This window comes from Palaemon carinicauda, chromosome 22, assembly GCF_036898095.1.
Source record: "Palaemon carinicauda isolate YSFRI2023 chromosome 22, ASM3689809v2, whole genome shotgun sequence".
Lineage (NCBI taxonomy): Eukaryota > Metazoa > Arthropoda > Malacostraca > Decapoda > Palaemonidae > Palaemon > Palaemon carinicauda.
The window spans coordinates 30,908,362-30,924,669 of NC_090746.1; the positions used below are offsets into that span (position 1 = coordinate 30,908,362).

Sequence of the window (16,308 nt, forward strand, 5' to 3'; positions counted from 1 at the left end):
ATGATTAGTTAATCTCGGGACAATATACCCAATATTTTGAAAGGAGTATGTAACTTGAAAAAAGGTGTGTTAGCGAGCGACTTATTATTGAATATCTGCTTAACTTTACTTAACATCACTGCTCCCATTTTTTGGTTTGTCTCAATAATTACTTTACGTAATATTCCTGTCCAGCATCTCACTGGGGCCCCTGGACGGAGTCGAAACAGAGCCTGAGAGTGTAGATGACTATAGACCTGACAAAGCTAGAGTAGGCCATTAAATTACTTTTATTTTCATGTGAGGAGTTCTCCGGCCTCTGGACAGTACAATTTCCTTTTTGCATTTAAGAGTGATGGTTAGTGAACTACGTCAGTAAAGTTATTAGCAGGGTGTTCGTGCCCTGAGTGTAAGTTCTCATTATCCTCCCCTGTTGATCTTTGAGTAACTGACGTAGGGAGACTTCCCTGGACTAAGTTCCTACTCAAACATTTAAATGAAAAATATTCTACACACACACACACACACACACACACACATATATATATATATATATATATATATATATATATATATATATATATATATATATATATATGTGTGTGTGTGTGTGTGTGTGTGTGTACACACATTGAAGTTAGGGAAACAAACATGAAGACGTGGGTTTTACGGAGAATGTAGTTTTGTATGGCTTGCAATCTATTAATGCCCTTCCTGTGTATCTATGTTTTCCGTATAGGCTATGACCGCTGGTCTAAGAAGTAAAAAAGCTCGGGGGCAATCAAATTGTTTTTCTCTGCCCGCCTGAAATAAAAGCGGAAAAGGAGAATCTATCTAGGATTATAACTGATAGAACCCACTCACCTTTAAGACCATAATCCGTCTTCTGTTTCAGGACTTCTCTAAACCGAAATCATCAGATGTCAACACGATATATTCTGTCTCACTTTGGTTTGGTTTGACTATAAACCAGCTTCGTTAAGGTACCCTGACACATGCACGAATTTGTGGCACGCATTGTCACGACTCGAGTCGTGAACTGGCGTGAACTCGTCGTAAACTGGAGTGAACTTATCGTGAACCTGTCGTGACGAGAATTTTGAAATGTTCAAAATTTGGGTCACGACAAAATTTCGTAAACGCGGCGTGAACTATGCGCGAACTGTTCGTGAACTCGTCGGGACGATGCGGGAAGTGCGCAAACTATGCTAAAACTATGCATGAACTCGTCGTGCCAGTTCGTGTCAATGTGGACAGGTGAGCTGTGATTCTGAGGTAATTTTTTTTTTATTTTTTTATTTTCCAGTTCGTGCCACAAAGTGTCACGACTTGCCACGACAAATTCATGGCAAAAAGTCGTGCAAGTGTCAGCCTGGCATAAGATAGCTCCCCCAAAAAAGGATTATTCCGGGCCTGAATCCACCGATTCAGCCTGAGATAAATAATCTGTAGCCACGTTATATTTACCTGATATATGCTTTACATTAATACAATATGGTTGCAAACATAGTGGCCACCTAGTTAACTTTTGATTATTATTCTTCATTTTATTAATAAAAGTTAAAGGACTGTGATCCGAGTAAACTGTAAAATTTTGGAATTAACCCCCTTTTTGTTATTAACGTTGTATTAAAACATTTTCTTTAATATGTCATTTGTTCCCTAATAATTCATTTTTTTTTCAGAGCGGGGAGTTTTCCTGGAATTATTTCCCACAAATAATAATAATAATAATAATAATAATAATAATAATAATAATAATAATAATAATAATAATAATAAGTGCCTCTTAAGGTAAACTGAGACACTAAGGAAAAAGTGTGAAGGCTCGAGTTTTAAAGAATGTAACATGGATAAGACTGGATTTTTAATTTTTATTAGGAACGCGTTAGGTACCCTTGCCCTCAACTTATCGACGATTATATTTTTTTTTACGGAAGGTAGGAATGGCATGAGACTACTTTGAAGTAAAAATTCGCGTCATATCAATATTTCATTGGATGCCAGAGAACTTCAAATCAATCAATCAATCAATATTTCATTGTTATCAACTCGGCCGGGACATTTGTTTTTGGCCAGACAGAAAACTACCTTTATTTGGTGTATGACATAACGCATTTTTTCATCAAGAAAACATGTTCAGTCGAAATAGAAATTCATTAATTGTATGTCTACCGCTTCCATTTATTACTGAAAACCAATTACCCTTTTCTTAAGCTCAGCTGTGAATATTTATTAAAATGTTCAATATCGTTAGTTTGACACAAGTTGAAGAGTTCAAATTATAAATTAAGGCGAGCTGACCTCTAAAATTTCGCGGGAATATATATTTGTTCGTGTGATAACTTTGTCTTCAGCTTATGATTTTATGTAGTGGTTCATGAATATTGTTTTCTTAAATTCTTATAGAAAATAAATTTAAAATCTAGAAGAGTTATGTTAGTTGATAGATGATTATATTAGATGTGAATATAAGATTTACTGAATTTATCAACATCCTGTTGGTTCATATAACATAGAACGAAGATGAAAATTACGCTGCAACGGAATTGGTCATATGGACATGGTGTTTATAAGAATTTATATGTATTAGTATAAAATAAAATTGGGTATGGTATGTCAAACATGAAAATTAAATAAGATTCTTGAAGATAAGGTGATATTTATGATTTCTCTGATTCGTGATATCTTTAGGAAGAAGAGCGTTAGAAGTTAGAACGTCGACCCAAGACTCGATTCTCGATCTCGAAGGACTGAACACTGAAGTAGGTGTGAGCAACGTGACACGATGTCAGGAAGAGAAGGTAGTGTACTAAATTTTCGAGAATTGTTGTATTGATTTATGCTAGGTTGATCTTAACGTATATTTTTAAGTAGCAGAAGCACCCATTGTATAATGCTATCTCATTTTGATTTCAGGTGGCAAGAAAAAGCCTTTGAAGGCACCCAAGAAGGGCGGTGCTGATTTAGACGATGTAAGTACAAAGAACAGTATAAAGCCATATATTTACCGTAGCACTGCGGTGTAACTATAGACAAATTATAGTATTTTATGAGTTTTCTTGTAAAATAGGGACACTTTTAATTTGAATTTATCTACTGGGGTCTAATCTAGCTTAAATATAACTTCCATAGGCCCTGTCGGTTTTGAGTCCAGTAGGTTGCAGCCGAAAAAGTTAAGGTATAGGAAACTACCGCAAGATATTGATATTGGTTATTCTATAATATCTTTCATTTATAACTATTAAATGAAGTTGATCTTTCAACAATTTTGTCATTTCAACCCAATACGTATCGGATAGTAGGTTGGTGAACATGGTAGAATAGGCTATATAATTTTAAGGTAGGGTCCTTTGTATATCAGCGGCCAGTTCCTCGCGTGTTCGTTAAGAATGGACTTAAACTAACCCAAAACTTCCCCCATAACGTAACCTACAAGCCGTGTCCTTACCTAACGGGGCTGCTAACGCCCCTATCGACCCCCTTACACTGTCGTATTCTAGGTTAGCCGTAATCAAACGTACAGGTGGCTGCTATCATACCCTGGCTAAGTCTGTGACCTGGGAACTACCATTTAAGGTTAGGTGGGCATGTTTAGTCCTGTGGCCTTTTAAGAATCTCGAAAGTTGTTAAATAATCTCGTTATTTCCCTGTTTAAGCTCGCCCAAAGTCCTAGGTTCCTACATGTGTCCATCTGGAAATAGGGGGATAACAGAACGATATATTGGCCGTAGAAATAAAGGTCAAAGCTTTTATGTAACTAGGGAGAAAAGGCCTATTTGGTAGAAGTAGAATGTAAACAAAAGAGTAAAATTAATATTTCAGGGGAATATAATGCCCATATCGTACGTGATTTTTCAAGGCTATATTATGCGCCCCAGAGAATAATGTATTGAGAAGAAAATGTTAGCCTTACCATTAGTTTTTTTATTCACCAGCAAATTTCCTCCAGCCAAAATCCCCCGGTTTCCACTGGGTGATCCCTGTTACCATACGATATATTAGGGTATATCTTATTGACTTTCTATTTTCAATGTAAATATAGGTCATTCTCAAAGAGACAGGAGTTTTTCTATATTAAACCGCATTCCTTTTTTTAGAAAAGCTTTACCCCTTCTATAATGATACACAACAATGTCCCTACAGTATGTTTGATTACGGCTAACTTAGAATACGACAGTGTAAGGGTGGTTGATGGGGATGCCCCCCCCCCCCCATAGGTGCGTAGGTAAGGACACGGCTTGTAGGTTAGGTTATGGGGGAAATTTTAGGTTAGTTGATGTCCATTTTTAATGAACGTGCGAGGAACTGGCCGCTGATATACAAAGGCTCCTAAAAAATAAAGGGATGTGTGTAGGATGGCGGCCACCTGTATGTATGATAGCGGCCGCCTTATTTTCAACTTTATCGGAAACTTGTATAGAATATTAACTGTTCAGAATGTTATAAATACCCAGGGTAAGTACTTACTATACCGATATACAAAGATTTTGAAAACCATCTAATTTGACGTGAAATTTGTAAGTCGAACGAGCTCTGTACCTTGCCACGCAGTTTCTCGCTCCCATAGTTCCTAGAATTCCCTATAGATGACGTTCTGATCGAATCAACAGGGCCATAGCGGCGGAATACTGAATTACTAATCGGCCGCGGCTATTTGAAACGACCCAATGGGACCCCACTTGACCTGGGGATTAACTTGGATTAACTTTTTCACCCAATCATCACTCATTTTTTCTAAAAATTCAAATACGGAAACGGGAGCACCCATCGAGGGTCGGAAATGCTCATTCTTTACCCACGATGGCAACTAATCAGTGTGTAGATACTTGTGAATCTTTTTTCAATTCAGTCAATCCTAGTATGTTGAGGATTATGAATTTTACAACAAGTGCTGAGTTTACAAAATATTTATATGAAATGGGACTTTTAGGCGATTTTTCCGGCATTTGTGCAAAATGTCGTATCGGTGAAATGCGCTATAAGTAAGTTGGAAAATCGGCGAATACAGTAGTGGAAAAGCTAAGGTTTTTGGGCGTTCATATATTTATTGCCGAAAGAAGATCGCCCCTAACCACAGTAGCTTTTTTTCACAATCAAAGGTACCGTACGAAGATGTATTTGTTATATTAGCAAGTTTTATTTACGGTTTTTCTCTGAACTAGATTGTTCCTTTGTACAAAAAGTTTGCCTCTCACACACTAGTTGATTGGTACAACTTCTGTCGCGACGTGTGTACGGACATCTTAGTGATGGACAGTAAAAAAATTGGCGGACCAAGACATATCGTCGAGATAGACGAGAGTAAATTCGGAATAAGAAAATATAATGTTGGCAGCAAGGTCGATGGCAAATGGGTGTTTGGCGGGATTGACTGGGAAACACGCGAGACTTTTTTCAGGGTTGTCGAGGATCGTTCGGAAAAGACATTGCTCCCGATATTATTAGAATGGGTCCATCCCGAAACTACAATAATTTCGGACTGTTGGAAGGCCTATAATAATATCAAGGATCAATTTATTCAACACAAAACTGTTAATCATAGCATTAACTTTGTGAGTCCAAAAGATCCCAGTGTGCACACCAATACCATTGAATCACAGTGGCGAGTACTAAAAAGATCTGTACTACCGAAATTCGATACTCGGAAACATTTATACGAAAGCTACTTTGCAATGTATGTAATTCAAAAACGTTATTTGATCGGTAAGGGGTGTAGACAAGGCATTCCTGGAATTAGTTAAACGTGTTTATCTGCTCAATACCCACGATTCTGATTCCGAAAGTCCTGGTCCGTCCCAACACCCGTCCCCTCCACAACGTAGTGTAACAAACCATCCAAAAAAAAAGGTGTCCCATCACCCTACATCTCCTAAAAGTGCCCCTCCAACGTGCCCTCCCCAAAAGAAGAAGTGGTCTCTCGGCAGAAAGGCAATACCAGTTGAAGACTCGGACTTGAGTGACTTCGAATAAGGGGGGGGGGGGGCCGTTGTAGAGGTTACGAATAAACCTGCAAGCTGAACCAGAAATAATGTAAATACAACCCCCTCTGTTTCTGGTTTGTGTGATCGCGGCCACATGTATGCATGATGTCGGCCGATTAAGAATATGCTTGTGTGTATGAGTGATAGCAGCCACATGTATGTATGATGACTTCCGATTAAGAATAGGCAAGTGTAAGGGGGGTCGCAGGGGGGCGTTAGCCCCCCCCCCCCCCAGTTTAGGTTTAAGATTAATTATACGGCTATGTACGGGGGGTCGCAGTGGGGCGTTAGCGCCCCCCCCCCCCCCCCCCCCCCCCCCCCCCCCCCCGTTAAGGAGAGACACATCTTGTAGGTATGGTTAGGTGGGCCCATTCAAGTTAGGCAGTGTTCTATTCTAGAGTATTGACAGAACATTCTTTCGTAGAACAACGGCCGCGTCTTACGAAGGGTTAGAAAACGGGAAGAAATTCCTGTTTTCTATGTCCGCAGGAGGACCTGGCCGCTGATCTACAAAGGCTCCCATTATTCTCTGGGACGCATAATATATCCACGAAAAATCACATACGATATGGGCATTATATCCCCCTGAAATATTCATTTTACTCTTTTGTTTACATTTTACAAATCACACGTATATGTTCCTGTGTAGCAGGAAACTTTTTCCCCCCCTGACTGAAATTCCCATTGGGAAAATTAGCCTAGGATAGATTCTGGCTCCCCCCCCCCAGGAATATTTCCCTAGGAGGAATTTCAGGCCTAGGATTTTCTCCCTAATAGGTCATTTCTCCCTAGTTACGTAAAAGCTTTGACCTTTATTTCCACTGCTAATATATCGTTCTCCTGTTATCCCCCTTTTTCCAGATGGATACATGTAGGAACCTAGGACTTTGGGTGGGCTTAAACAGGGAAATAACGTGATTATTTAACAACTTTCGAGATTCTTAAAAGGCCACAGGACTTAATATTTCCACTTAACCTTAAATGCCAGTTCCCAGGTCACAGACTTAGCCAGGGTAAGCCCCAGATCACCCCTCCTAGGTCACAAACTTTCCCAGGTCACAGACCTAGCTGGTGGCAAGCCCCCATATCCCCCTCCTAAGTCCCAAACCTCCAACCCCCTTCCCTGGTCACAGACCTACCCCCGAATCCTTCCACCCATGTCACAAACTCTAAAGTATATCGGAAATAATTCCTTCCCTTACAATTGACGCCTACATCTAGCAATCTTTACAGTCGAGTTAGTAAAAATTTATTGTTCTTTAATAAAAGGTAACTCGGAATTAGAATTACGAGTTAGTAAAAATTTATTGTTCTTTAATAAAAGGTAACTCGGAATTAGAATTACAATTATGACACTAAGTTTGAGGGATCGCACAATGAGATTTTAAAAAGGTGTTCACTACATAGGTGTAGGCTTACCATAAGTCGCCATGAAGTTGTAATTACTATACGATGCTATAGCTATATGGAGTTTGGGGAATCTTGACCCAGAGGGGGAATATCCAGGGACAAAATTCCTCCAGGTTGATATATATCTTTTGCCATATATTCCCCTGGGGAAAATTTGGATGGAGGGAAAAACAGACCATTACACCAGTACGTTTACATATTTTCTTGGGCAATAACAACTTTATACTTCCTGCGCACTAGCCCTCCTTACTACCAACGTAATGTTCGTTTGTATGTAGCTTCTCCTTCCTTTTTATTATTATTACTTGCTAAGCTACAACCCTAGTTGGAAAAGCAAGATGCTATAAGCCCAGGGGCCCCAACAGGGAAAGTAGCCCAGTGAGGAAAGGAAACAAGGAAAAATAAAATATTTTGAGGACAGTGACGACATAAAAAAATAAATATTTCCTAAAGAAACTATAAAAAACTTTAACAAAACAACAGGAAGAGAAATTAGAGAATAGTGTGTCCAAGTGTACCCTCAAGAAGAGAACTCTAACCCAAGAGATAGTGGAAGACCATGGTACAGAGGCTATGGCACGATCCAAGACTAGAGAATAATGGTTTAATTTGGAGTGTCCTCCTAGAAGAGCTGCTTACCATAGCTAAAGAGTCTCTTCTACCCTAACAAAGAGGAAAGTAGCCACTGAACAATTACAGTGCTGTAGTTAACCCCTTGGGTGAGAAGAATTGTTTGGTAATCTCAGTGTTGTCAGGTGTATGAGGACAGAAGAATCTGGGAGCCTTTGTAGTTTGTGGGGACAGGCCTTGGACCGCCCGAAAATCGAGTAAAAAAATGTCCGAAATCGGCTTTTTAAGGGAATGATCACAATGGAATAGTATTAAATTCACTACTTTTGTAAATGCTTGTCCCAACAAACTACTTATATATACTAGGATAGTGTCGCAATCGCCAGAAAATACAGTAAAGATCATCACCTATCGAGTTTTTCACAGGAAGTTTAACAGAATGAAATAATGAATGAACAAAATTTGTAAATGCTTTTCTCAACAATCTACATACTAGGACCACTCAGCGCATGAATGTCAGAAACATGCGAGAAAAAATGGAGAACAACTAACCCAAACTTTCCCCCCCCCCCAACCTGACCTACAAGCCATTCTTGCGCCTTCACAGCGACCCCTAAAATCACCTAAGAGCCCTTTTCATAATTAAAAATGAAAAAATTACAGGGTAACTTTAGTAAAGTCCCATAGGTCCAAAATCCTTATTGTCTTTAAAGCATCATGCTGATCTATATGAGTAATAAACTCAAGACCATCGTTCACAGAGAAACTATACGGAACACGTCTGTCCATTACGGCGTTTAGCGTTGGAAAGGATCAACCTCGTGTAGGTCAATCTTGGGTCGAGGGGGGGTTTTAAAATTTTGAAATCACGCGGCCAGCAAAAGTAGGCCTACAAGTGCACGGAAACGAAGGGTTAGTTCGGGTGGTTTGTTTGACACTGGCTTTATCTACCGAAACATAGATGGTGGTTAACCTCACCTTTGGTTCTATATATAACAAATAAGTATTTGGCATAATTTCAGGACGTGTCCCAACGAACTTCGGTCTTAACAAGCAGTTAAAAATAAAGATTGTTGGGAGTAGTGAAAACATAAGTCCAAACATCAATAACTGTTCAAGCTTGCGCCACCAGGTGATAGGCGAACAGAGCGCCGCCCTACGGGTGTTATTATAGTCAAGCAGGAAACAATGCTTGGGGGAAATTTTACGATCAAGTAACTTGGCCGTGGCTTCAGCGGACGACGTAGTGTAACGACCTTTCCCTAACCTAACAATTCATGATAATTATCATAGCAGTATCAAATGTCACTATAAATGATGTGTCCCAACTAATTACAAACTTAACAGGGAGGTAAAAATGTATATTGATGGGACAGTATTAAATTGTAAAAACTAACTTTTCTTAGCCTGCGATGACACGGGCTCTATCTGTTGGGTAAGTTGCAAACTAAGCAGGATCTACCCGTGATTTGCGTTTTGACCGTGCTGAACTTAGAACATATTGCTGTGGTAAAGGTAAATTATATTTAAAATGATAAAATAACATTATATGGTATATTGGATCAAAGTAAAGAACATCTTCACCATAAGGAGAAACGATTTGGCTATACTCTATCGGATCCTTTAAGGCGAACAAGGCTGGGTTTGGGCCGGGAGCGGCGATGCCATATCAAATATTACCATCACGTTGTATGGTGTATGGAGGCAGCATAAGTTAAAAAAAATGTAAATATAATTAATTAATAATAAATATTCGCGATTATTAAATGCCCTCGTAATTTCTTTACTTTTAATAACAATAAAATTACACGTTTCTTCTTAAACGTGGCAGAAAAATTTTACAGCGCTGCCACATCCTTCTCGGGCGTTAAGCTGACCTCAGGGTATGAATATGTCAAACAGCGTGTCTCCATAAAGACGGCTCAACCAAAACAGTCAGTCATTAAGGAGTCTGTCGCCCTACCAAGAACATGGAAGGAAGTCCTCGTTATACAAATAAAAAAATGTTACATATTTTTAATATAAAAGATGTGCAGAAATAAATCTCTATAATCCTGGCATTCTTGTGTATCGTTATCAGTATAACATTCATGACTCAAAACTATCATCTATTTGTTTTGATAAATCCTTACAAAGACTATGAAACACAAATTGATATTTTCATCAGGTATGACACTCAAGCAAAAGTATCTTATATTTTGAAGATAAAAACGTGCCAAACCTAAAACAAAATATTCAAAGTAAATTGCAAAGCTAGAACAAAGTCCATAGAAAGAAGGCATGAGAATATAAAAAGAAAGTGTATCGGATACTCTTAATGAAGATAATTGGGCGTCTATACTACGTATAGATAATATATTTAATTGTTGTCGATATTTCTGTGTAACCCATGTATCTTTACGACACTATTTCAGTTTACCTGCCTAAATTTACACAGGATCTCTCTCTCTCTCTCTCTCTCTCTCTCTCTCTCTCTCTCTCTCTCTCTCTCTCTCTCTCTCTCTCTCTCTCACACACACATATATATATATATACACACAGTACATATATATATATATATATATATATATATATATATATATATATATATATATATATATATATATATATAACAAATGGTAGAGCCTCCACGAGATGGAATTTGTGAGTGTAGGTAGATAAATTCACACATACGAGTTGATTAGAGAATGCGGAAACTCAGTAGTATGGGATAATCCCTAGAAAGGTCCAGTATATTGCCCCAGGAGACATTCGAGCGCAGGGATTAAAAGGGTAAACAGGAGCGGTAGGCCTTTAAACACTCCAGAGAAGGACATTTGGCAACGTAGGAGACAACGCCCGGATTGCCATGAAGGAGCCGATAGACTATAGTAATAAGAAAGATATAGCCCTTTCCCTAAAAACTACATTCACCCCGGATCCAATGTGACTACACAACTCTCCAGCTGTAGTATCTCAACGGGAGGCTGGTGCCTGGGTCAACCTGCTACTTTTCCATAAAACATGACAAAGTTTACCATATTTGGGCCTGCTTGTATGTTTGAGAGTGATGTAGTCAGTTCTGGACATCCCGTTTGCTTAAGAGGAAGACTCGGTTCCTTTGTAGTTGTGTTGGTTTTGCATTATGGAGCTCAATGTGACAAAGTTTAATGGCTTCCATTATGGCTACATGGATGACTAAGTCAAGTTTCACGGTGAATATGACGGTACACCTAGTATAGTGTAGTGAACAAGTTAAAAGCTCATTGTGTTATCCCTGAAAGTTTAAGAAGAGTCCCAAGTGCAATTCTGAGTTAACTTTTAGGGAAGACCAGCACTGGGGTGTGTTAAAAATTTTGAAATCTAGCAGCCAACAAAAGCAGTCCTACAAGCTCACGGAAAAGAAAGGTTAGTTCATGTGGGCTGATTGATGCTGGCTTATCCTCCTAAACATCTTAACTAAATGTGCCTACTCTAACCTTTGGTTATATATGTATCAAAATAGTGTTCAGCATAATTTCAGGACGTATCCCAACAAAATACAATCTTAACAATGGGATAAGACTATAGATTGCTGGCCTTAGCAAAAACATAAGTCCAAACGTCCCTAAATTTTCAAGCTTGCTCCACTATATGATATGCGAACGGAGCGCCGCCCAACGGGTGTTACATTAGTCAGGCAGAAAGCAATGCTTGGGGGAAATTTTACGATAGAGTAACTAGGCCGTGGCTTCGCCGACCCATGCATTATAACGACCTTTACCCTCCTAACATTTCATGGTAATTATTACAGCAGTATTAAATGCAGTTGTACAGGACATATTCAAACTAACTACAAACTTAGCCGTGAGGTAAGAATGTATATGGATGGGACAGCATTATTAGTAAAAACAAACGCTTCATAACCTGGGATGACGTGTTCTATCTATCAGGGAAATTTTGAAACAAAGTAGGAGCTATTTGTGACTTGTGTGCAGACTTGGCTGAACTTTGTGATAATATTGCTGTGGTAAAATTGAATCATGGTATCGGAAAATAATAAAAAACCTTCCGTTATTTATGTGGATTATCTTTCAGCGTAGCTGGAAGGTAGCCATTGGACTTTAATTGTGAGGTGGCAAACCTGCCTAACCGCTTGATCAGGTGTGAGTGTCTTCTTTTGTGATCGCCTTGACCATGCGAACCTGTCAAGGGCGCGAGGTTCCCGCGTGTAGGCCCTTCATGTCATCGGAGACCGACCCGCACTCCTTGTGTCCTACATGCCGGGGCATCCATGCGAGCAGAGTTCCCCCTCCGCAGAGTGTAGGGAGTGGTCTGCCTCCCAATGGGAGAAGTTTGGGCAGCGTAGGAAGAAGACGAAGCGTGACTGTTCTCCTTCGGGTGAGCAAAGTGCGTTCTTCTTCTCGCTCCCCCAAATCTCTCTCAAAAGCCGATTCTTGTTCGCGCTCTTCCGTGGGATGATCGAGTAGGAGCGCAAGTCAACTAACTTCTTGGCAACCCTGTGGTACGGCGGTTGCTGTTGCTTCCCCTAGAGGAGCAACTTCTCCAGCCGCTGGGGAGCCATTCTTCAATCTGGTGGCAGGAAGGACCTTCTCCGGAGCCGTCGACATCTCGCACTCTGGAACTGTGGGAGGTCAGCTGGAACTTCCATGCATGGACTAGGTGATCGCTCGCGTTAGCCTCTCCAACGGCCCCCTGCTGACGACGAACCTTCTCTCCATCCTGGGACCTTGTCGTCCCCTAACCTTCAACCCTTTGTTTCTCCCCACAGGAACTTGCAGGTGTAGATCTCCTACCACCAGCAGCGCTGAAGGACGAGCATCGCCTCGCCCTTCTGGACTCCCTTCCCCTGATCGCCCTTCAGAACGATCGGAAGATCTTACTGATCGTAGGTCATCACGATCCGAGCGCTCTTCTTCTAGAAGGTGCTCACACTGTAGAGCCTCACGCTCGTGCTGTAGAGCCTCGCACTCACGAGACCGCAGCTCTCAATACTCATCTCGGAGGCGTTCCTTTTCACAAGGACGAGTCTCGCGATCGCTTTCTACACGATTACAAGCAAAGTCAAGACCTAGTTCCAGACGCTCGCGTTCTAGATCATCCGAATGGCGCTCGTGCTCGCGAGGACAATTCTTCTGTTCATGAGGGCGGCTTTCACAAGAACGATGTTCACGTTCGCAAGTTAGGGATTCACGCCATTCTCGAATGAGAGCTAAACGTTCGTGATCACGAACCATGTATTTGTGATCAGTGTCTAGCCGTTTGTCGTCTAGGGGTAGAGGTAAGCCTCCACGCAATCCGTCGCCATGCAGCCCTCAACCAGGCCTTTCAAATGACCTCGGGTAGGACCTGATGATGAGAATGACCATCTTCTAACTAAACCTCTAGTGCCTTTCACGGCATGGGGAGTTTTAGCAAAGTGTTCACATACGCGACACTTGGAAACGCCAACTAGAATAGTTCCTACTCGCAGTCCTCGTATGCCAACTTCGTTGGCTGTAGGTGCTTCTCTGGGGCAGCAGGAAGGCGTTGGACTGTCCCCTCCTTGCGTGACTCCTAGTGCTCCTGTTGCAAGCACTTCTGCTCATGAATCGCATCAGTTGACGCGTGAAGCTTGCGATTTCCATGAGCAGTTCACGCGAGCAAGTGCGGTACCAACAACTTCGCCTCGACCCTCTGCATCTTCCACCTCCAGCGGAAGACCGACACTTTCCAGAAGGGTTCAAGGAGCCTCCTAAGAGGTTCGCGAACGTGCCTATTTGTCCAGAGCTTCCTTCGCGTCCGAAGGAACGTGTTCCTCTGCCTCAGTGGTTATCACCTCCATCGGCTGGAGCTCCTAGAGTTCCACCTAAATGACATGCCTAGGGAATTCCAGGGTTTACCAAGATGTTTAGAACTTCCTCCATGGGTGAATACGATCATCTCCACCCTTCTGAAGACTCCGAACGTGGCTCCTTCACCGTCACAACCTCCGACTGTTCCAGTCGAGGCAGGCCTTAGAATCCCTCTGGAACCCTCATTGAGTTCATCAATTGGAAGTCTGGACAGAAGGAAGTCGACAGCAGACGGAGTGCGTAGATCACCTCCCACCCCGATCGCATGCTAAAGGTCCTATTCCTTTTGATTCTTGTATGGCCAACTTACCCTTCAAACCAGTTACGGTAAAGGAGGTCATCGCTAAGAAAGAAGAGAAGGATGAGAGGTGAACACCGCCTCATGGTGACATCATCTGTTCTAGGACGAGTAAGAACATAGGCTCACCCAGGAAAATCACGATACATCCCTTCAACCCTCAAGAAATTTAGTTAGTGCCTCCGGACTAACGTCCAGTTGTTCCGTAACTGTAATACAAACCACGCTATTTAACAGGGGTATTACTTTCGGTGTAGCTGAAATGACGAGCCATTGAAATTTAGCGAGGGTTAAATACCCATACCGCTAGTTAGTGTGGGTAGGGGAGGGTAGCTTGCTACCCCCCCTCTCACACAGCTGTGATTGAGCTCGCTTTGCTTTTGGCTTGGATGGTGAACAGACGTTGCCGCTCTTCATCCTTCCCTTATTTGGCAGCTATTAATCTGTTCTTTGCTTTTTCTTTTCTCTAGTGTGTGTTTGGGAAGTTGACTTCTGCTACCATGCGCGCCTCCCCTGGACTCTCCGCCCGCCCTTGTGAAACATTTATGTCGGCGGTGTAGACAGATCCTCACACCCTTAGTCCTATATGCAGAAGTCAACGGTGTGATAGTGTAAATAAGTGTAGGGAGTGGGCTTCTGGGAGAGGTTTGGGCGACGGCGGAAGAAGTCTAAGCAGGATATTTCTTCGAAGGTTCCTTACTTACTTTGATGGCTGCTTTTCCGGTCCCATACAGCAAGGGAACCCTGCTCTCTACAGGACCTCCACTGTCGTTTTACTTTGTTCGTTCAGAGTATTTAACGTTTCATACCATGTATTGTTCATTTACTGATAAATCGTCACTGTCAAAGGACTTGTGAAATAAGATTTGTTAGCTGCACAATATGTAGCAATTCTCTTAAGTATTTTGGACGACCGGTTCTGATAACTTGGTGGGTTATTGTACATATTTTAAATTCAATTCTTGCTTTAATCGGCAGCCAGTGTAAATCGATTAACATAGGGGTGATCCTTTCTGTAGGTGGGACACTTTTAATCAGTCTTGATCCTCTGTTTATTATGTTTTGTAATTACTTAAGTTGCACTTTTGGTAAATTGTAATAGAGTTGCAGCAGTCAATCCTGGTAATAACACAGTTTATCACAAGTTTCTTTACAGAATTTTCGTTCTGTTACTTTTTTTTTATAAACGCAATATTTCTTATATGATAACCAGCAGTTTTTATTACATTGTTTATTTGCGCATTTAGAGACAAGTTAAAGTCAAGAAAGGAACCTAGATCTCGAACTTGACTAGATATTGGCACCGAGTCATTATTTATGTTCATTTGAATATCACCTAAGTTTCTCACGCAGTTTATCTCGCCCACCACCATGAATTCAGTTTTGTTCTCATTCAATTTTAGTTTAATTGTCATCCATACTCTAACACTATCAAGGATTCGGTTTAGAGTTTCAGTAGTGTCATGTATTTCATTTATGGAGAAGTAAAATAGTGTCATCTGCAGATAGTTTAAACTTCATGCCATGCCTTTGTAGCATTTTTGATAGACCAAGAGTATAGATGCAGAAAAAGATTGGGTCAAGTACACTCCCCTGGGGTACCCCTCTGTTTAAGGGTTCATATGATGATTAAGAGTTTCCAATTGGTAAATAGTAATTTCTACCAACTAAGTAGTCTTTTAGGTATTTGAAGGCTTGATCTTTAACGCCGATGGATTGTAGATCATTTAGTAGCAGTAAATGCACTACTGCATGAAAAGCAGCACTGAAATCGAGCAGTATTAAATACCGCATTTATTTTCATCCATCATTTCTTGCTGTTCCAGGTGTTGAGGTGCCAGTGATGGGAGATGAGAATGAGAGAGAGATTACAATAGAGAAAGTGAGGAGAGCACTAGATGAAACGAGAGGAGGAAAAGCATCTGGTATGGATGGTGTGAAAGCTGAGATGTTGAAGGAAGGGGGTGTGACTGTACTTGAATGGTTGGTGAGATTGTTTAATGTGTGTTTTGTGTTGTCAATGGTACCAGTAGATTGGGTTTGTGCGTGTATTGTACCACTATATAAGGGTAAGGGAAATGTGCATTAGTGTTGTAATTCAAGAGGTATTAGTTTGTTGAGGTTAGTTGGAAAAGTGTATGGTAGAGTAATGATTAATAGGATTAAGGATAAAACAGAGAATGCAATTTTGGAAGTACAGGGTGGTTTTATAAGAGGTAGGGGTTGTATGAATTAGATTTTTACAGTTAGGCAG

General features: G+C 40.9%; 1 protein-coding gene across 12 annotated transcripts in view; it reads left to right on the top strand.

Moving 5' to 3' along the window:
* Positions 1–16,308, top strand: part of LOC137616392 (defense protein l(2)34Fc-like) — a 1,552,671-nt gene that overhangs the window by 1,510,234 nt on the left and 26,129 nt on the right. For 11 of the 12 annotated variants that reach the window (XR_011039414.1, XR_011039413.1, XR_011039415.1 and 8 more), the window contains 2 exons: positions 2,674–2,783; positions 2,899–2,954. The gene's annotated coding sequence lies outside the window, so the exon portion shown is untranslated. Of the gene's footprint in view, positions 1–2,500; positions 2,546–2,673; positions 2,784–2,898; positions 2,955–16,308 lie in introns of those variants that run through there. The other variant, XR_011039418.1, reaches the window with a different exon arrangement.